Raw genomic sequence first — 22,296 nt, forward strand, 5'->3', positions numbered from 1 at the left:
GGTGGAACTGATGCATTGACAAGGAGCAGACAGAGAGCCACTGTACGGTCTAAGTTATTCAGAACAAGGGGAGAGAGTGAGTCAATGTACACATTATGAAGGACAAGGCAGTAGAATTCAGGACTACACCGCTTCAAAATGCAGGTGCTGGATGGAGCAGGGAGTTGCTGCTTCCTCATGTAGAGTAAAGGCTCTGTGGTGGTTTGCACTCAGGAATGGTGGGGTCTAAAGTGGTTCTAAACCAAGCATGAGGGGCCCTTTTCAGCCCAAGGGATGCACTCCCTTCTAGACATCCTTATAGGGGAACCACATGCCAGTTGGGGGGAAGGGTCAGAGGCAAAAGTGAGCAGAGCAACAAATGTGAATGTTATCTTCTGTACAGTCGTCAGGAGCTATACCCACAATTGTGAGCTTGTGATTCCACATCCACATGACAAAACAGGGCCTCAAATGTGGAGCATTATCCAGAGACTTTTCTGGTTGTGAAACTACTTTTGAACGCCACCCTACATGCTTTGGAGTAAAAAAATATATAGTTGGGAGCTATTGGTAGAGAAGAGTCTGAAACTGCTGAGTGTGCAGGTGTATTTCTTGTTTAAGACTTTAAAGCAGATCAAAGTTTTGCAGTGCCCGAAATGAGCAATGATTTGTCTCAGATGAACCAATCATGGAGGATTGTCCTTGGGAACAAAGGGCTTGTCCACACTCCTGCTTGTCTCATACCTAGAAAGCTTGAGTGCTAAATCAGAGCAAGCATCAATCCGGAGAAACCCCAAACTGCCATTTGCTCCAATTGAGCACTAAAGAGTTGTTTTCCCTGGGGAAAAGCAGCCAGGCAAAAGAACTGTGGATGAGCTGAAACTCTGAGCGAACAGTTTTGTCCAGAGTTGCCAACGGACCACACAAAAAGGCCTAGCCAGTTTCCATGCCTTTAACAGAGCTTAATTGGAAGAAATCGGCAGGTGAGGCATTTCATGGTATAGACGTAAGCATTATTTCAAGCTACTGTAAAGACAATGGAGCAGTCGGTGATATTGTTTTTTTCAATGCTCACTCTGTCGCCTGCAGAACTGAATGTGGTGTTCCTTGCCAAACATCTCTAATTTCTGGATGTGGAGCCAATTAGGTATACCTGACCCAATTGCATCTGCCAGTTAAGAGTCCTCATTAGCGGAATCTGAAGAAGCTGGTGGATGTTGGAGCTGGAAGACCACAGTCTCATTTGCCCATCTGAGTGATGGTGATTGATATCACAGCTGTGTTGGCTTGTTTGCATCGCAAAAGGACAGACTTCTGGTTGCATAGCCCTGATGCCGAGTGAAGGAGTGTTAATGTGGCATGCGGCGTCCTCAAATCTTAGAAGAGAAAGGCAGCCTATTAAAGGGAACTTACACAGCTCGGAGTCCTTTTCATTAACAGGCCGATTAGATTTTCCATAGCCCTAAATATGAACAGCTGACACTTATGCTTCAAGACCCTGATAGAAGCTGGATCTTGGCAACCAATCAAAATTCATCCTTCACATGCCCCAGGATTAGCCAAGTGAAAGGAACTAGTCTTGTAAAGCTGTCATGTAGAAGGTTACTATTGATTTAGGGCCACTGAGTCTTGAACCCTTGACCTTGTCTAAGCCCATCCATAACAGTTCCATGGCACCCTCTTGACATCGGAAGGGGGATTCACGCCCATCCCTGGTGGCTTAAGCACATGCACATGTGGTTGAAAGTCAGGAGAGTCGGCTCTCTATTCTTGGCTCTAGCTCGCTCTGTGACCTTGGCACTTTTTCACAAATGATTTTGTGTGAGTCACTTCTAAACTTGCAGGCATTCGTAAAATGGATTTAATAAAAACAAAACTTGGGAGCGGGGGAGGGAAAGTAGTCAGAATGGCTGAATGAACAAGGAACGATGAGACAGATTGAGGTTTTGCAAACTAAAAGAAGGATTCCAAACAAACAAACAAACAAACAAAAAATCCAGCAGTTGGGGATGGAAACAGATGGTTAAAATCAGAACATTGCAGTATTGAAACTTGCTTTAAAAAAAAAAACCTCATTCAGGAAATAGAGGGATGTTCAAAACTGAGAAAAGTTTGAGGGTAGGTGTTTCAGGGAAGCATAGAACTGTAGAGTTAAGAGGGAAATTTTACTCAAGTGCATTGCATTTTGGTATCATTTGGTTCCTCACCCAAAACCAAAAATAAGAGTTTTCTCCCAGAGAGAGGGGGGAGGGGAAGGGGGAGAATGAGTCTGTGCAAATGCAGCATTAAGGTCAAAAAGTCAGAATTACCGTATTTTTCACTCTATAAGACGCACCAGACCACAAGACGCACATAGTTTTTGGAGGAGGAAAACAAGAAAAAATATACTCTGAATCTAATTTTTTTTTTTTTATAAAATTTTTATTGGGTTTTCCACTTTTATGAGACAAAACACACACAAAAAATAACACATAACAAAGACATATGTAAATTCAGCAGATCTTCTTTTCATAACCTTGTTCCCTGACTTCCCCCCACCCCCCCGATGCATCCTAATTCCCAAAGTTATATCAGCAAGTTGGTATTTCTCCTCTTAGCCAATTTTGTTCCTCTTATTACCTCTTTTGTAATTGAAATTGATATTCCTAAGTTGGACATAAGTTCTCTTCCATCGATTTTTCATTTTGTCTTAATTAGAAGTCATATTAACCAAACCCAAAAGTCTTAAGAGTTTCTGAAAGTCTCCTCTTCCCTCCCTCCCATCCCCGGTTTTAGTCCCTTCCCAATGAAGGTCCAAAGTCGAGATTCTCAGCCTGGGTTCCTCACGTCCAAGGCTTTCAAATCTCTTTCAGTCCCTCTCCGCCGGTCTTGTTGGTAGTCCTTTATGTCAGTCGTCGAGTCTGAAAAAAGTTCTTTCAGCATCCAAATGTATTCTCTTCCCACAAGGAGATTTGTAATCCATTGCTGGAAAGTTTCCACAAAGCCTGTCTCCTCAGAACCAAAGTCCAAACGTAGGCCCCAGTCATATCTCTTTGTTTTAAGTTTCTGTATTCCATATTGTCCCAGGGCCTCCTCCTTCTTCTTCTGCATCTTTCGCAGACTTGTGGTAAATGTGTTCCCAGAGTCTCCTTGTTTGTATTCCACAGATGTCAACTTTTGGATGTTGCTTCCCAAAGTTACTTTCTCTTTTTCTTGTTTAGTCTCTTCCACCTCTGCAGATGTTGTTTCCCCTTCAGCTGTGGATTCTTTCTCATTGAGGTCCTCAACACAAACAGCAGAGTTGTCTGTTCCCAAGGTCATATTCATAAGTTGTTTATTCATGGTCAAGCTCTGCTCTTGTAAGATTCCCACCAATTGAAACATCCTTTCGATTTCCACTAGTAACTTTCCATCCACAGCCATTGTATCCATTGTAGTTTCACAGAATTCCCCCTAGGGGGAATCTGGTTACTTATTAATCTTTTTACTCAACAACCCTTTAACTTCTTATTATTACTTTGTTTCCAACAATTTTGACTCAATTGTAACTTGTCTTAGTCCAAAGGGATCTTAAATAACGATTTTTCACTTTAAGTTGCCCGTTTGACAGCTTTGACAGCTGTCAAACTCCGCGGCTCTTACACAGGCACAAAGGCAGGACGTTCCCGAGCCCGGGAGGGGGGATTGTTTAAATCACAAAAAAAGGCTTCCGAAACTCCACTCTCCAGCGTAGAATTTCCCTTAGCCAAATCTTGAAAGTTAATGTCCTTTTTAACTCACCCCACCAAGGGTAGGCTCTCCAGCTTAGCTCTTATGTCGTTGCTTAGATCTTCTGCAAGGGGGGGGGGTGCGGACTTCCTTTTAGCACACCCCCGGTCGTCTCTAATTCAGGATAAAAATTTTTAGAGTCCCAATCCGTCTTACTCACGGGTAGTTCTTTCAGTCCAGATTTTCAAGGAAGGAAGTCAGCGCTCACTGGTCATGGCTCGCGGCTTCGCTCCACCGAGGTAGCGATCGACTCTCAGTGCCACGCCACCCCCGTATCCCCTCCGCAGCCTTTAAAAAGGCTCTTTGCGAATCAGGGGGGCGCTTAAGGCACCCGCCGAGTCTTCAGTCCGCAGGCATCTGCGCCTGCGGTTTTTAAGGGTCCCCGCGTCGCCGGCGCGGCAAAGACCCGTCCTCGGTGGAGCCGATTCCCTCCGCAGCTCGGAGGGAATCCACCATTCCCAGATCGCGTCAACCCGGAAGTCTCAAATATACTCTGAATCTCAGAAGCCATAACAGCAAGAGGGATCGCTGCGCAGTGAAAGCAGCAATCCCTCTTGCTGTTCTGGCTTCTGGGATAGTTGTGCAGCCTGCATTCGCTCCATAAGACGCACACACATTTCCTCTTACTTTTTAGAGGGAAAAAGTGAGTCTTATAGAGCAAAAAATACGGTATTTACACATAGATGAGTTTCAAAATATATTCGGCTGGTACATGGACCAATTATATTAGTTTCCATTCCTTGCAGTAGCAATTTTTAGAAGATTTTAAGACCCCATGAAACTTGGTCTGTTGCACTTTTCATTATCTGTTACTGTGTATGTGTAAATAAACTAGTATAGCAGTGTGGTTTATTGTTGTTACTAGTTCTTTGGGTTTAATTTGTTTCCGAGTGCTGGGAGGGGCATTAATTCTTCCCCCCTCCCCCAAGGTAAAAGAGCAACCCTAACTCCAGACCCACATTGTCAAAGGGGGTTAGGGTGAGGCAGATTTTCCCCTCCGCCTATATTCACTGGGTTCATGTGGCAGGGGGTGGGGGCTTTGGTATTGCGTAGGCCCCTGCTCTGCAGCACCTCCAGAAAGTGTAGCAGAGTGCAGACTTGGGTACCAGTGGTACGCATCATAAGGCCAAAAACAGTGCTAAGGCGGGTGGCAGTAGAGCTAGCACTTGATCTACCCTATCCAATGCAGGCTTATTTCTGAGGGAGGTGCCTAATATTGAAATGTCAAGAACAACTTCTCCCACCCTTCTGCTCTGGTCAGCTGCTCCCCGAAGTAGAAAAATTAAGCAGAAAACCTATGGGGGGTGGATGGATGTAAACATTATTAATGTCATTAGGAAGTAACATTTTGATTGCAAATAAAAGGGATGAGATCATTTTGGAAAGTTTCTCAGCCAACCCTATTTCTAAGTGAAAAATTCCAGAACATTCTCTTCAAGTCATGTTCATTCTTCACCTCCTCCAAAGAGCTCAGAGTGATGTATGTGGTTCTAACCCAGCACTTCATTTTATCCTCACAATCCCATGATGTAGATTTAGCTGATAAAATGATTAGCCTAAGGCCACCAGTGAACTGCGTCTCCCCACTCTGTCAATTGGAGAGGCCTCCTCTGTCCTAGATATTTAAAGCAGTATCATTCTACTTTAAGCAGCCATGGCTTCACACACAAAGCATTCTGGGAACTATAGTGTGTTACAGGTGCTGAGAGTTGTTAGGAGACCCAAATTCCCCTCAGAGACAGCTGCAATTCCCAGAATTCCCTGGGGGGAGAGATGGACTGTTAAACCACTGTAGGAATTGTAAGTCTGTGAGGTAATTTCCAAAGCAAATCAGAATGGGTGCTCAATAAGTACATTGTCTGGGGTTTATTATAATGGCTACATTCAGGTGTGATGCTGGCCATAAACCATAGCTTGCAAACTTTGGCTTTCCAGTCATTGTTTGGGGAAAACAAAGCATGAATGCTGCTTCAGACATGACACTAAACCAGCCGTTCTGTGGTTTGCTTCCTTGCTCCAGGAAGAGAGGTGCAAAACTGGTGATACTTGTGATCATTTGTGTTCTGATAATGCAGTATTTAGTGCACATCCTAATTTTCCTGAGCTATGTTTCTATAGTCAGAGGTGGTGCGTCTAAACATGGCCAATGTGAGAATAAGTCTCACATAAATCTGAGTACGTTACCTGAAAGGAAAGTTTCAAAGTCGATCAAGAGAAGGAATTCCTATTCCACATAAGCTTGCAGGCCTCTGGCTGCCTGGTGGAACAAGAGGGTGATATTCATCACTGGACTCTAGTAATTGGGCCTTGAATTTTGTTTTATTGGCTTTTTCTCCAGGCAGAAAGAGCAACTTGGAGCCAAACCCAGCTCTCTCGTCTACCAAGGGAACTGTGAAGCAAAAAGCCTTTATTGCAATTTGATTCCCAAAGTGTGTGTATAAAACAGCGCTCTGCGCACGCACGCACGCACACACACACACAATTATTATTATTAGGGAGGTGAAAACCTGAAACTGCACGTGTTCTCTCTGGGTCCCTAGTCCTGTGTAATCAATCACAGCTTGGCCCAGTCTCCTCCACCTGTTTCCTTTCCCCAGTTTGCAGTGTCAGAACAGACCCAGGGTATAATGGGGCGGTTGGAGTGGGGGGAGGAAAGCAGTATAGCAAGGCACCCCATTAGTTAGCCTGTTTGTCTGGCCTTCATCAAGACAGTTTCTGAGCCCGCCACAATCTCTTAACCTGTTTCTACAGCTGTTCTAAGAAACTGAATTTATAGCCGGTGGGAAATTCCAACGCGGAAGGAAAAGTGAAATCTCAAATACTCTCTAGGTAAAGAAAATGTCTCGTTTGTTATTACTTATTTGTTATTGTCATCAAACACCAAGTTTGGGGTTGCTTGCATACTGAGTGTACTTTGCGGTGGTGGGAGAAAGGAGGGGAGACGAGAGCTAGGGGGATTCTGCTGGCCTGGTCTCTTGATATGGGGCTCGTAGAACAGAATGTGGAATGGATGTCATGCGAGTGCTCTCTTGGGACTCGTAACTGGCATCTGCTAGTCTAACTGCCTGTTCCTAGAGTGGAATAATAAGTATTAAAAGGCTTTTAATCCATTTTATTCTTCGGCTATTATGAGACAGCAGAAGCTCAGGCGGTGCCAATCCTGTTCACCCACCTCTGCAGGCTCCCCCCCCCCCCTCTGAAGCTCACTAGCAATGCTTTTCTGGCAGTGGGCCGTGATCCTGGGGTAATCTTAAACTCTCTCTTTGGAAAGTTTTTTAAAAAAATAAATAAATAAAATAAACAATTTTTTTGCAAACCTAGAACAGCAGCAACTTCCCAAATGTTTTCAAGAGGGGAAGATTCCACCAAACCCCCGCTGGAGAATGAAACTAAGGCATGGGGATCTAAAGTCCATTGTAAAAATGTCACTTCTGCATAGATTTTGATGATAAATATAACAGCTCAATTGACATTTTACATGCAAATCAAATTGAAACGCTCATGGGATTAAGTACCAGCTCAAGCCAACTGCTTTGAGGTAGATCTTTCCCATGGGAACACTGAAAGCCTCTTGTTCTGAAGTGGCCCCTCCCCACAAAGAACTGGGAGGGACCAGTCTGGGCTTGACAGTGGAAAACTTTCTGCATGGAAAAGTCCTGACGTCCACCTTCCCTCTCCAGGTCAGTGCTTCCTTCCTTTTGATGACATCTGTCTCAGGCAGGGGACGGCATAGCAGGGGTGCCCTGGAGCTCTTGTTTGTGTTGATGACATGTTCCCACCAGTTTGCCACCAGCATGCCCCAGGCTCCGTATCATTCTGGCCATTACTGTCAGTAAGAATGACAATAATTGACTTGTCTAACAGGTAAGAAAACAGCCACCATTATCTGCTCCCAACAAGGAACCTCTTGTTATATTTTAACCCTGAATCCATAGGTAAATCCAATTTAAGATAGTGGCCTGTCTTCTCTTTGGAGCGCTGTCTTACTTTGCACAGTCTTGAGGTCTTAGCTCATAGGTAAGAGTAAATGCTTTGCAGGTAAACACATCCAGGTTCAATCCCCAGTATCTTGGAGAGCCACTGTCACCTGGAGTACTGAGCTAGATGACGGGCCAGTGGTCTGGCTCATTAAAAGGTGGCTTCCTATGTCCATGGTCCACTGACTTTCGTCCCCGTATTTGGCACCAGGAACTGACAGCAAATGTTTTAGGCTGGAGTCAGAAAAGTAGGAGGAGCCAAAGACAAGGAGATCAAGCAGGAAGATGTGGAACAGAAAGCAACATTTAGAAAGTCGATAAACATAACATGTGTAGCAGAGTGGCAGGACTAGGATGGAAGTAGCACCACCATGTTAATTTAAAATGTGCTTATTCCTGTCCATGACTGTAGTCCAAAAAACAATCAAAATCCCATGATTCTGCAAGTTTTGCGAGGGAAGCCAGTTGTACATTAATTCTTCACTGGAGGAGAGGGAAGTACCATTCGCATTGAATGAGGCAGTGGTGCATCATCTCCTCAAGAAGACCTCTCTGGGGGAGGTGATGTCATCCATTCAAGATGGCGCCTTAACTTGGCTCTCTCCACCCACCCCGGGACAAGTTTGGTTCTAAACTGCTTCATTAGTTATCCAGACTCTCAAACTCTAGTAGATTTGGGTGGTAAGTAAGAATCTTACTCTGGATTCTTATTTACTTACCACAACTTTGATTGATCCAAGAAAGAAGACTTCCTTCTAATATGGCCATCTGACCCTCTAAAAGAGACCAAGGCAAGTCTCAAGATGAATACTGAGCCATGGTTCATTTGGTACAGCAACTTTGCACTAACTGAGCACAGTAATGGAATAAAGCAACTAACCTTTCTAAGAGGAAGTATCTAAAGTCTCCTCTACAATGGCAAATCCAGTGTCCTTCTTCTTCTTTGGTGATCACTTGTAGCCAAGTAAGATTGTGTTCCATGAACACAGTCTTAACGGAGAGTCTGGAAGTGACTGTGGAGGCCAATTCTGGATCCACACGTCCTTCCACAGTGATGACATAGGTTTCCGGGTGGGAGTTGATCATGGTGAGGGTTTGCCAAACGTGCCTTCCTCTTAGCATGTTTCTCCCTTTCATCCTGAGTTTGAGCATTTGGTAAAGGCTGTTCTCCAATTTGAGTGCTTGCAGACCAGTGTTTCCCAATTGTCGGTGTTTATACTACATTTTTTTTAGATTTCCCTTGAGAGACTCTTTAAACCTCTTTTGTTGACCATCAGCATTATGCTTTCCATTTTCAAGTTCGGAATAGAGTAGTTGCTTTGGAAGATGATAATCAGGCATCTGAACAACATGAAGTTGCTGTTGAAGAATCATTGCTTTCACAATGGTGATCTTTGCTTCTTCCAGTACACTGGCACAGCTAATGCAGCTATGGATCAAAATTTTAAATAACAAGATGAGATGATTGTTAAAAATAATAAACACTCACAATCTAAATTGAACCTCCACCTTTACTTTAAAGATAGGGAACACCATTTAAATATTAGAGCAAGAGGAATTCCTGAGACTTTTGACAAGGAGAATCTCTCTGTAGCATTTGTCACATGGGCCAATGCTAATCTTCAAGCACAGGAAACACTGAGGGTTCCCCATGCTTTCCATCCCAAATCAAAGCAGGGGGAAAATCCACAAAACATTTGGTTTGCTCATTTTTCTGTAAAAAACCCAGTAACGCAACTTCTTAGAAATGCTGATTCTATGAAATGCGAAGGAAAAGACATTTCAGTTTATCAAGATCTGTGTCCAAAAATTCTTCAAAGTCAAAGAGACTTTGGTCTATATTTGACTTTGCTGCAGAAGGCAGGAATATGTTGCAAATTGAGTTTTTCATTTAAAGTTACTGTAACGCACAATGGCTAATTCAGAAGCAGCAGATACCCACCCTTAAAACTGGAGAAGGACAGACTACAAGTGATAATAAAGACACTTTACAGCAATTTAAATCTTTTTATAGAACACTGTGTACCACTGAAGGTTTGGACCTAACTGAATCCAACAATATTTAAGTCATATCCCATTGTCCACCTTCACTCCAGGGCACTGAGAATTCTGTAGAATCGTAGAATTGTAGAGCTGGAAATAACCCCGAGGGCCATCTAGTCCAATCTCCTACAATGCAGGAATCTCAACGAGACCATACATGACAGGTGGCCATCCAACCTCTGCTTAAGAAATTCAAGAAGAAATGAAGGGTCTAAAATTCTCCAAGGACTCATCCACATTGGCTTTATGTGTTGTATACACATTATAACACTGTGACACCAGATGGTGCTGTGGAGTTCCGTTTTTGCCAACCCGATTTCTCATACAGAGTTTACAACGCATTTAACTGAAACGCTTCTTTGATGCGTCTGGATCCAGCCCAAGTCTCCAGTCTTGAACAGTTATACAGGCATCTTTTATAAAATGTTCCAATTAGTCCCATTTTTTTACTGATACTGTTTTAGAGATACAGTCAGGTGATCAGATCCCTAGTACCTGTAAGTTGACCACTTTTGCTGTCATACACAAACTTTTTAAGGACATCTTAAACAATTGTGGCAAACGATTATGACAACAATTGTGGCCAATTTGCTGAGTAAGCAAATGGCTATCTATCTGAACCTAACAACAGCCCAGTAGATTTTAATTTTTTAATACATACTGGCTGGTATTCAACAAATGTTTATTCAGAGTAGACCCACTGAAATTAATGACCATGACTAACTTGTGGCCATTCATTTCAATGGATCTACCCTGAGTAAAAGTTAGCTGAATGCAAGACAACACATGTTTATATTTATTATAAAAACACCTATACCACCCTCCAGTAGTAATTTCCAGAACAGTTTACATAAAAGGAAAATTAAAAAAAAATATTATAAAGGTAAACCTGTAAAAATAAACACAAACCAACTAAAAAGGCAGTAGATATTGAGAGCCAGATAAAAAGAATCAGCAGGACTAAAATTAAGCATAATATTATGCATGCATATCTGCCTCCTTCCAAAACTTAGGAAGCCACAAAACTATTTAGGATAGGAAATACCAAAGGCTATTCCCCCAGTGAAATACCGCACAATAGACTAGCAACATAGGACACTACAAAGGCTAATGTTATATTGTGTTTAGGATTGGGGAGACAATCTCCATTTTTTGTATGCCCTGATAAAGCAGACATTAAGATACTAAGACATTTCATCTCATTTTTAATATATTTTTTATTACTTTGTAAACAAAGCAAATCTGGAAAGTCCTGTCAGTTTTTTCAATGGGCAAATAAGACTCTCCCATCTCCTTGATTTTCTCCACCCTCTTCTTGGGTCTCACTCTCTAGCCCTCTCTTGGGAGACCCCGTTATGTTATGTCCATCAACACAGGCCCCAAAGTGTCTTTTCTCTATCCTCCGCAAACAATTTTTATATCGATTCCCAAGCAGAGCTCCTAATCCTTCCATAATAAATCACTTGCCGGCGCTCAGATCCACTTAGGGAGGCAATGTTAGTCTACATGGGAAAGGATTTCTTTGCATTCCCATAAGCCAACTTCAAGGGATGCCTGAAGGGGGGTTGGTGGCAATTTTACTATACTAAAGGATGCCTCTCTTTAGCATCATGCTTCCTTCAAATTCTCAGTAATCCCAACATAGTCTCACTACTCGAAAAGGATGTTGGAAGTCCCTAAGCTCCAAAAGTTTTTTCCTCTGGGATGATCCATCTATGTATGATTCAATTGTATCCTATCTTTAGCACAATACTTTCACATGTCCTCCATGTACGTGGAATATCCAGTCCATACATTATAAGGAAAGGCAAATAGCCTTTGTTGAAGGAGTTTTTAAAAAATAATCCTTGGGATCTGTAATTCTGTGCAGGAGGGGGACAGCATTCAGTTTCAGACAAAGGTCTCTGTTCTGTTCATTTGAACTTGAGCAAAGGTAGAGACCTGGATCTTTGTTTTTATTTTGTTTTTAATTATATCCCACCTTTCATACAGAATTTAAGGTAATTGGCAGTCATTAAAATTTATAACAATATAGATACACAGACCTACTTACATACAATTGTATTACATAACGAGCAGCAGAAGATAAAATCACAGTGAAGAACTGCATATTCCATGTGCCTAATGAAACAGCAACAACAGAACCTTAATTTTAATTATTTTTAGCATTCTGGCTCTAAATATATACAGTGGTGCCTCGCGAGACGAAATTAATCCGTTCCGCGAGTCTCTTCGTCTTGCGAAGCACGGCTATTAGCGGCTTAGCGGCTTAAAGAAAAAGGAAACAAACTCGCAAGAACTCGCAAGCCCATAGGGAAATTCGTCTTGCGGAATGACTCAAAAAACGGAAAACTCTTTCGTCTTGCGCGTTTTTCGTCTTGCAAGGCATTCGTCTTGCGAGGTACCACTGTAGTTCATGGAGGAGAAAAAGACCATGCTAGCTACAGCGCCAAGTACTTTTTCCAAATGGTTTGCTTCTCTCCGGGTCTTTTCCCTCACCTTGAACATAAGCATACTCCTCTACCATCTCTGGCTAATCACTGTCCCCTGTCCTCGACATGCTTAGTAATCCTTTAGAAGGGGTTTGAAGAACTATTTGTTTCAGATGACCTATTGTTAAGAACCTAAAAACATAAGAAGATTCCTGCTGGATGAGACCAAAGACCTATCCATTCTGCATCTGTTCTTTCCGTGGCCAATGAGAAGTCCACAAGCAGGACCCAAAAGCACTCACCCCATGTGTGCTGCCCAACAAACAGTATTCAGAGGTATATGGCCACTAATGCTATTTTTCTATAGCTGTCCTGCTCTTTGTAATGGACAGATTTGTGAAAATTGTGTTCTGCATTATAGGGTGGCTAGGTGTTTTATTCTCACTGGTTCATTTAACGTTGGGAGTGTTCTGTAGTACAGTCATACCTCGGGCTAGAGATGCTTCAGGTTGTGCATTTTCGGGTTACGGACGCGCCAAAACCAGGAAGTACCGGAACAGGTTACTTCCAGGTTTCAGCGCTTGCGCAGAATCGCTAAATCACACTTTGCACATGTGCAGAAGCGCCGAATCGCAACCCGCGTGTGCGCAGATGCGGCACTGTGCTGGGAGTTGCGAATGTGCCTCTCGCATGGATCACATTTGCAACCCAAGCATACACTGTATTGCATTTTTACATTTTGTACTGCTGCTCATGTATTTCTGAACTGTTACCATGTAAGCCGCCTGGGGAGAGTTAACTCAGAAAGGAGCCCTATAAAATACAGAGTATATATATTAGCTATGTTTTAATCCAGGGAAACACTTGCATCACTTAAAAGCCTTTTCCTGAGAACCCAATGAGCATCTGTTATACTATTATTTGAAAACTCCTGCCAGGATACATTAATAACCCTTAAGTTAAAAAAAAAAAAATTGCTTCTTCCCAGAATATGAACCTCATTTGCTGATATCCTCCTCCCTACAATATACTCCATAAAATATTCCTAATAGAAATTCCCTTGGGTTGGGAAGACCTCATTTCCAGTTAGTCCATTTAATCAATTCCTTCTCTGCTGGCATGAATACACAGCTTCATACCCATTGCTTCAGTTCTTTTCTCCAATCGCCATCATTTTTCATTTTCTTCCATATTGCTTCTATGCTCCTACAAGACTTCCTGCTAATAAGTGCTGTGCTAAAGGAAATTTGGGGGTGGGGGGTGCTGTGTGGCAAAGCCGCAGAATAAGCTTGAGGTGATTGCGGTTCTGTGCAGGCTGCCTACATACCATGCATTTAAAGCACACACACACACCAAAAAAGAATCACTGGAACTGTAATTTGTTAAGGGAATTTTCCTGGGAATTGTAGCTTTTTGAAGGGTAAGCTCCAGTTCCCAGGAATCTTAGAAGGGGTGCTTTAAATGTATGTTGTGTACACAGCCCACACAACTTGCATGTTTGGGGAAAGAGTGCATCACTTAGCAGCAGAATTTTCAAACTCTGCCCCGGTTTACCAGTTTTGTTGAACATTTTAAGCATCTGGTAATTTAGGTATCAGGAACCGCACAAGAGATCCCGGTTTACAGAGCAGTCCAGAAAATAACTGCTTACTCTTCTTTGTCAAGCAGGACAGGTGGCTTGCTGCTGACTTCCAAATGCCTTCTGTTTGGCTGTAATCTTCCTTTCCTGCTAATCCTTCTGTCTGAGCACCTAGAATTGTTGGGCCCACTGGGCTTTCAGACCACCTACTCTGTACTTAAACCTGTATCTATGCTGCTTCTACTTTTATTTTTTTTATTTTTTTGGTACCTTATTCAAATTGTTTCTGGCACTTCCCATATCAGCCTGCCCATGCCACGCTTTCCTTCACGTTCCACTGCTAGAACCTTTTTCACAGTTCAAATTCCCAATTTGTTGCATTCCATCCTTCAACAGGTATATTAAGCATCAATACTGCTGTCATTTCTGTGCCAAGTAAAGATGTACCTGTCCACCTAGGCTTTTTAGGTTTTTGAACAGGTGACTTTTTTAAACCTTCACTGTGTTTAGCTGGTTGTTTTAGCTGCTTTTGTTTGTTGACCTTTTTATGAATAGGTTTACTGTTTTGATTGATTTGGTGGTTAACAAATAATTTTATGTTAAGTATTGACGTGTGTCTGTGTCCTATAAATCTTTTAAATAAATTAATGTGTTTATAGCCTTTCCTTTACGATCTCTTGGTTTTTCACCCTTGAAGAGACTTATAAAACCTTCACTCACAATTTCTCCTCCCTCTGCCTTCCTTCATGCTCTTTCCTGATTTTTGCAATCATCATTATAAATACTCCACTATTGGAACTGTTATTTGGTTTTCTGCCTTTCAACATGTCCTAAATAGAACTAAGTTTGGATTGCTGGCCCATTCTCCAGCAATGATTTGCACAGTACGCCTTACTTCCATTCTTCTTTGAGTGCTGTCACCCTCTGCTGTCAATCAATAGTGCTGATTGTATTTCTATTCTGCATCTTGTTGTACATTATTTATACACTAGCCATTGATATACTGTGGCCACTCTGTCGTTTCCTTCTGTTCCCTGCTGTTCTACTCTGAACAACCATTCATTTACCATTGAGCCACAGAACAACATGTATGTTAAATAGACCTACTCAGAGCTGATGCAATGTATGTGCCTCTCAGCTCCAATGTTACGAGCAGAGAGGAAAGCTCTGTGTATCTTGCCAGAAAGCCTATTCCACACATTTTCTGTGAGACCCAGTGCTGCAGAACAGCTCATTGCATAGCAGTTGCTGTAGTCGGTGATCATCATTCCATCTATTCTTTGAGAGAGATTTTCTCACATCTTCCTATCTTGGCACTGTTTCTCTCCACGCCTCCTCTCCCTTCAAAGGAATCTTTAACAGGTTCCTTCTGAACTTCAAAACCAATTGAAGGGCACCTAGCTTGTCCCCTTTGTTCTTAGCTTTGAAGACCCCTTTGCTTGCTTCTTTGCAGCATGATTTACATTCCAAAACACACACAAAAAGAGGATTTCTCTCCTTCTTTCCTTCTCTTTCCCCATTTGTCAACTAAAAATATCTAATCAGTGGCAGCAGACTAGGGAAGGGGAAGGGCAGAGAAGACTAGGAATTGTTTGTGTTAAAGAAATTGTTTGCATTAATCTCTACAGTCAAATATGGATGACATTGGGCAAAGCGCCAGGGGTGAAAATGTTCTTTGAAAAGGCATGGAAATGGCCAGCAATTCAACAAGGAGAGCGATCTAGGTAGTGATCTGTAGGCAAGGGAGCACAACTGATCTTTGGGTGCTTTGAAAGGCCCACTGAAGAAAACAGTTGTATAATTTGATCCTTAGTTAGAACAAAGCGGAAAATCTATCTGTTTCATCTCCCCAGAAAAAAATAATTTGGATCCAATTTATTCCAACTAAAATCCAATGTTTCTACAAAACTAAGCTAATTGCTCTTTCTATAGAAATTATAGGGACGTGGGTGGCACTGTGGGTTAAACCACAGAGCCTAGGACTTGCCAGTCAGAAGGTCAGCGGTTCGAATCCCTGCAATGGGGTGAGCTCCCGTTGCTCGGTCCCTGCTTCTGCCAACCTAGAGTTCAAAAGCACGTCAAAGTGCAAGTAGATAAATAGGTACCACTCTGGCAGGAAGGTAAATGACGTTTCTGTGCACTGCTCTGGTTCACCAGAAGTGGCTTAGTCATGCTGGCCACATGACCCAGAAGCTGTACACCGGCTCTCTCGGCCAATAAAGCGAGATGAGCGCCGCAACCCCAGGGTTGTCCGCAACTGGACCTAATGGTCCGGGGTCCCTTTACCACATCAGCCAGTAATTGTTGGTGTTGGCATCCATTTGTCTCAGGAGACAATAGAGGAGTGCGCCTTTGTGGGTGAAGTCAAACTGCTGGAAGGTTGCACTGCCTGCTGTGGCTGTAGAGACATATTTTGTGGCAGCTGGGGCAGATGAATTAGAGTAAACACTTTTTATTGAGGGAGGCCGTGCAATTGGGGTAGCAAGAAGTGATACGCAGAAAATCAACATATGTCACTTTCCATGGCATATCATGGGGACAACACCATGCGAGTAATTCAGATATGAGCATTCCACCAGTGCAAGCATTTCTGCTCTCCGATGGAACCATCTCCCTGCTTCTACCCCTGTGTGCTGTTCTGGGGTATACTCTCAACTCTCCAGAATGGATTTATAAGAAGTGTGGGCAGGGGGCAGGAGAGGGAGGAAACCCCACTGTATTAGGAGGAGTCCTTTTGCTGGCTTCCACTAGAACACCAGGTTAGTTTTACCCAGTACCTTCTGCTTAACTTCTGCCTATTGTGCAGCTGTTAAAAGGAACACAACCTCCATCAAGGGGGGTGGGCTGTCAGCATCGCCCTAGAGCCAGTGCACCAACTGGACTCTTGCACCTCAACCCCGACTGGGCTGGGCGAGCTGGGTAGCACCGCCAGAGACCTCCTTCCCGCAGGAAACGGTCACAGTGCTGTGGACTCACAGCTTAGAGCTGAGAGCACCGGATTCACTGTCTCAATAATTCAGTCGTTGCGCAGCAGAGTTTTGCAGAGTCTTGCAGAGTATAAACCACTCGGAGAGCAGCTCTGTAAAATATCTTCCGTTTATTCTATAACTACAACTATGGTACAAAACTATATACAGAGCTAAGTATTCTGAGCATAAAGCAATGCTACACTGAGAGTCTGCAGCTGCTCTTAGCAGCAATCTAATCTCTAGGTTCTCTAACACTCTCACTCTCTCCGATACACTGACTGACTGACTCTCTCTCACACACACAGATATGTTGCTGGGCAGAATAATTAAATAGGCAGGACACGCCTCCTCTTCTCTGTGGAGTCAGCAGAGATCATCAGGAGATGGTCAGGAGATTCTTGGGTATGGGAGGGGTGAAATCTCCTCATGGGCTGCAGTCAGCGGCGTAGCGTGAGTTGTCAGCACCCAGGGCAACGCAAGTAATTTGCGCCCGCTAATCCGGGGCAAGGCAAGTAATTTGCGCCCCCCCCAACCCCTAACCTGCGAGTTGCCGCGCAAACAACGCTGCTTGCCCGGAGGAGGATGGAGGCAGAAGCAGCCACCGCCTGTGGCTGGGCCGAGGGGATGGCGGCGGCGGCAGGGTGCAGAGGCTGCCCGTGCCCGGCCAGGCGTCGGTGGCGGCGTCGGCGCTGCTGCAGCGGCTGCTCCTCCTGCGAGCAGTGAGCGGAGCGCAGCCACAGCGACGGCGGGGGGCGCGCGCGCTAGGGCGCAAGGCTGGCGCCCCCCCCAGATGTTGCGCCCGGTGCGGTCGGCACCCCTGGCACCCCCCACGCTACGCCACTGGCTGCAGTGTCCCACTTCTGAGATATCTGGGCCACTTTGGAATCCGAAGCAACAAAGGTTTAAAGTGCTCCAAAACAAAATGGGATTTCAGTACAAATTTCTAAACTGAGGTGACTTGCTTTCCAAAGCAGTGCAGCAGGTTACAAACCATTTTTTGGAAGAAGAAAAATGGCATAGCCCTAGTAGCAATCCTACCAGGAATTGAAATCTTCTTGTTTCTTCGGACAAATTTCCTGTAATATGACAATATGGAATTTTGATGACTTCACAGTCAAGGGTATTCCTACTAAATGTATTCCAGTCAGTGAAAGGCTGTCTGCTTGTGAGGAGAAAAGCAAAGATGAACAGGAGATTGCAGAGAAAATTGGTGATTTATTTGCATCAGTTTTCATACAGAAATATCTACCCTGGGGCTACTCTTGATTGTGAGAGTTCTCGGGGAGTGAATGAAATAAAGCAGTGCTGGATCAACATGATAAATTAAAGTGTCATCAATCATCTGAAAAGGACAGTATTCAGCTGCGAGCTGTGACTATGGGAGTTGACAAATGTATAATAGATCACAAGGGAAGGATGCTACATTGGAACACTTTAAGGACAAATGACTACGATTTCTAAAGATGCTTCAGGTGATTTCAAAAGTCAGAATCTAGCAAAGCTATAAATGTTAGTGGGAAAAGCATTGACAAAAAGAGAAGGAAAATACATTGATAATGTCTGGGAAATTAATTAACTTTAATGGAAATGGGCAATCAATTCAGGAGGTCCTCCTGTCGCCTTTCCCCAGTGTTAAAATTAAGCTATATAGGAATTGTCGGTGCAGATGTCCATGCCAAAGTGTGGACATCTGAGTGCAGGACCAACAGTGCACCCAATTCCTCAGAGCAGGACCAGCAGCAGGACCTTCTTCCACAGTAACCATATGCTCTCGGGTTTTTTAAAAATAAAATAAAGGAGGTTACTGTATTTCAGTACCACTGTGAAGTGAGGATTCTTGTACTGTACATTGTGGTTTACTAGTTTAGAAACAGTTCATTAGTGATGTTGTTGTTGTTTAGTCGTTTAGTTGTGTCCGACTCTTCGTGACCCCATGGACCAGAGCACGCCAGGCACTTCTGTCTTCCACTGTCTCCCGCAGTTTGGTCAGACTCATGTTTGTAGCTTCGAGAACACTGTCCAACCATCTCGTCCTCTGTCGCCCCCTTCTCCTTGTGCCAACGTCAGGGTCTTTTCCAGGCAGTCTTCTCTTCTCATGAGGTGGCCAAAGTATTGGAGCCTCAGCTTCACGATCTGTCCTTCCAGTGAGCACTCAGGGCTAATTTCCTTAAGAATGGATGTGTTTGATCTTCTTGCAGTCCATGGGACTCTCAAGAGTCTCCTCCAGCACCATAATACAAAAGCATCAATTCTTCGGCGATCAGCCTTCCGATCACTAGTGATAGGAAGTTTGAAACTCATTTCTCTGGATTGTTTCTGGCCCTTATTTGTTTGTTAGAAATTTTGTCTACCCCTCCTTTCAGTATTCCAACCCCAACAGCAGCTAACAACCCAAATTAAAAACAATTAAACATATATAACAATGTTTAAAATATTAAAACATGAAAGAGTGACAGTAGGTAAAATCAAAGTAACATTGTGTGTGTGTTTCTTTTTCTTTTCATGGTGCCAATATGAAAGCACTACCAGGTGGGCCTGCCTGAGGAGAATGTTCAACAGTCGGGGTTCTACCAAAAAAACAAACCAACCCAGAAACCAACAACCAGAGACGGGTCTTAGGTAATTATTTTAATCCAGATTTAGGCAAAGATGTAGGTTGGGGTTGTCAGTGTGATGCCCTCCAGATGTAGTGTACAGTCATGGTGTAGTGGTTGGAGTTTTGGACCAAGACCTGGGAGACCAGAGTTCAAATCCTCACTCAGCTGTGAAGCTCACTGGAGGATAACCTTGGACAAGTCATAATCTCTTGGCCTAGCCTACCTTGCAAGGTTGTTGTGAGATTAAAATGAGGAGCGAGAGAACCATGTGCACCACGTGTCTTTTCCTTGAAGAAAAAGGTGAGATATAAATTCAACAAATAAATGATGTTTGTTGGACTCCAACTCCCTTCAGCTCCAGCCAGCAATGTCAGTGGACAGGGATGACAACAGTTGTAGTCCAGCAACATCTGGAAGGCCATAGGAACTATAATAGATGATCAGCCTGGGCACAAATATTCATAATCAAACCTAATGACTGATACTCTTTGAAATGGTTTGCATTGGACTTGTAAAATTTTTCATTCTCCCCATGACAATTAAGTTCTTATTCCTCCTGGTGTTCATACATTTTCCTCCCCTCTTGTCTTTGGCCTCAAAATTCTTGATGATGATGATTTATTGAACATCTGGCTACAGCAACAAAGTGGAGCTTAAAAGTGTCATACTGGCAAGAGAATGTGGATAAGTATGGTACTAGAAGGACTGTGTCTCTGAACAAACAACTCCTGGCAGAAGCCTTCCTTGAGTGCACGAGATAATCCCAACCAACCATTTAAAAAACAAAACAGAACACAAAACACAAACAGTAACAGCAAATAACCCAGCTCAGTTACAGTTAATGGAGTTGGCTCCCTGCGGCTTAAACAGGTGTAAGTTAAAGATACAGAACAGCAGCAGTTTCTTTCCCTCCCTCCCTGAGCTATCCTAATAATGGATGAGCTGAGAAAGGATGTGTTTGATGAATGACCCAGTGGAACAGCACTGAGGCCCAGTGCAATAACACGGACCAGGTACGGAGTGATTTCTGTCAGCTTTGAGGGGGGCAGTCAGCAGGGAGAGGGGGGCACACTGATCAGGAAAAGAAGAATGAGCAAAACTAAACCAAATCATCATACTTAAACTCTTTAATGAGTTGCTTTGGGAAGAAAACCCTCTAAACTTTGGAAGAAAACATACGGGATAAGAACCCAGGAAGCCCAACAAGGAATTCAGCCCCAAAGGTGAATACTATTTGGCAAGGGCAGTTGCCCCACCGTGCCTCCCTTTCCCTAGTTTTTCTTTTCCTGCTTACAGATTCAGCTGAAGAATTAGTTAGAAACCTGAATAGAAATAAATGAGTCATGTGATTTTCTTGACAGTGTGGAGAAAGCAGTATACGTTGCTCCAAAACAGCTCCTGTTACTCTTCCTGCCCTGTTCTAACCCACCCACAATGCAGCCTAGCTAAAATTACCAGCCTAAAATTACGCTAATGGATGTGAATTCGTTGACACTTGTCCCTTTGCCATGAGCCCTCTCCTCCTGGTGCCGCCGTTGCTGGTGGCAGTTGCTACTCGCTGTGACACGCCTCTTTCTGGCGTGCAATTTAGTCTCCTGTCAGTTGAGCAGGAAAAGCTGAGACAAAACCGCAAGAAACATGGGAGGTGGTTGTGAATGGTGGGGGGAGGAAGTGAAGGTGCATCAGAAATTACCCTGATCTTATGACTCAGAATAAATCAACACAAGACTGCCAAGTCTTGAAATCAAAAACTCTGGTAATGGGGTGTGGCCCACAGAGGAAGTACAGGTCAGGGCAGAACCCAGGCAACAAGAGGGGTCTTCCCCAAAGAAGTATGGGGGGGGGGATCACTGGCTACAAAAAAATAAAACTGGCCTTGCCCCTGAACCTAAAGCAAAAAACCCACATACAAACATGGAATTGATTATGCCAACTCTACACAGATGTTGAAAAATCTTAATTCTCACTCTTCTCTCTTCATCTGACAGGTTTGCTTATGACATACTAAAGCTACTGTGATCAGATCAATATTACCATGATGACTTGTAATTTTAAGAGGCCACATTCGTCTCGGCCTCCATAATCACATGGCCACTGCCACTTGGATACATCAAAGGCTTTTCTGAAAAATCTGTCATGTGTTAATAAATACCTCTATGTCTATGACTTTCTGTGAGGCCAAATGTTACTGTTCAAATGATTTCAGATTAACAGCACTGGAAGAGAGGCTAGCAGAGTTAAATTTATTTATGTCCAATTTTCTGTGTCTAAAGTAAAATGCTTTTTTTAAAAAAATGGCTAAACTGCAGTAGTGTAGGAAGGCAGGAGCGGGGGAGGGGGGAATCTATCTCCCTCAGGGGGAGTATGGGTTGCTACGCCGGTGCTAAACTGGTCAGCTCTGTTTTGAAATAAAAACAGCAAAGAGCAATGTCATGGGCAAAAAGCAGCTGAGGGAGTTCAGCAGATAACTGGTATGAGGCCTCAGTCTGGATTGGGAGCATATTCCAAATTGTAGCCAAGAGGCTGCTTTTTCTTCAAAATAAAAGTGGCCAGTTGGAGCATGCTTTTTTTAAAAGTGTGTTTATCATAACATGTAGTTTGGCCTGAAGATTACAGTCCTAAGAACACTTACCCAGGGGCCTATGGAACAGGGCCTGTCCAATACATTTTGCTACCTGAGGTGAGGCATTCCATGTACGGAAACTGACTGGGCAGCTGAATCTTACTTCACCATTGGCAATGGGGCAGTGTTCGCCACTACACCATAGGGATGCAAACTAGTTTAGGGGGTGCAGGACAGGCCACACGGCACAGTTAGTGGGCTCAGGAAGAACAGTTTGCAGGGAGCTGCTGCTGCCCCTCAACATTTCTACCTGAGGCAGTATCCTCAGTCTGACCAGCCCTGCCACTGGACATTATGAGCTTTACATCTGAGTAAACGTGTGGGATTAGGCTGCAATTCAGTATTATTTA

At 43.5% G+C, this 22,296-nt stretch overlaps 1 long non-coding RNA gene across 4 annotated transcripts in view; it reads left to right on the forward strand.

Moving 5' to 3' along the window:
• The first annotated feature begins 5,464 nt into the window (after positions 1–5,464).
• Positions 5,465–22,296, forward strand: part of LOC310700018 — a 75,418-nt gene continuing 58,586 nt past the window's right edge. For all 4 annotated transcript variants that reach the window (XR_014522359.1, XR_014522360.1, XR_014522361.1 and 1 more), the window contains exons 1-5: positions 5,465–5,539; positions 6,478–6,555; positions 7,407–7,590; positions 12,352–12,514; positions 19,247–19,345. This is a non-coding gene — a long non-coding RNA (uncharacterized lncRNA). The remainder of the gene's footprint in view (positions 5,540–6,477; positions 6,556–7,406; positions 7,591–12,351; positions 12,515–19,246; positions 19,346–22,296) is intronic.

This window comes from Podarcis liolepis (assembly GCF_965112155.1).
Source record: "Podarcis liolepis genome assembly, chromosome: 2".
NCBI classification, from domain to species: Eukaryota; Metazoa; Chordata; class Lepidosauria; order Squamata; family Lacertidae; genus Podarcis; species Podarcis liolepis.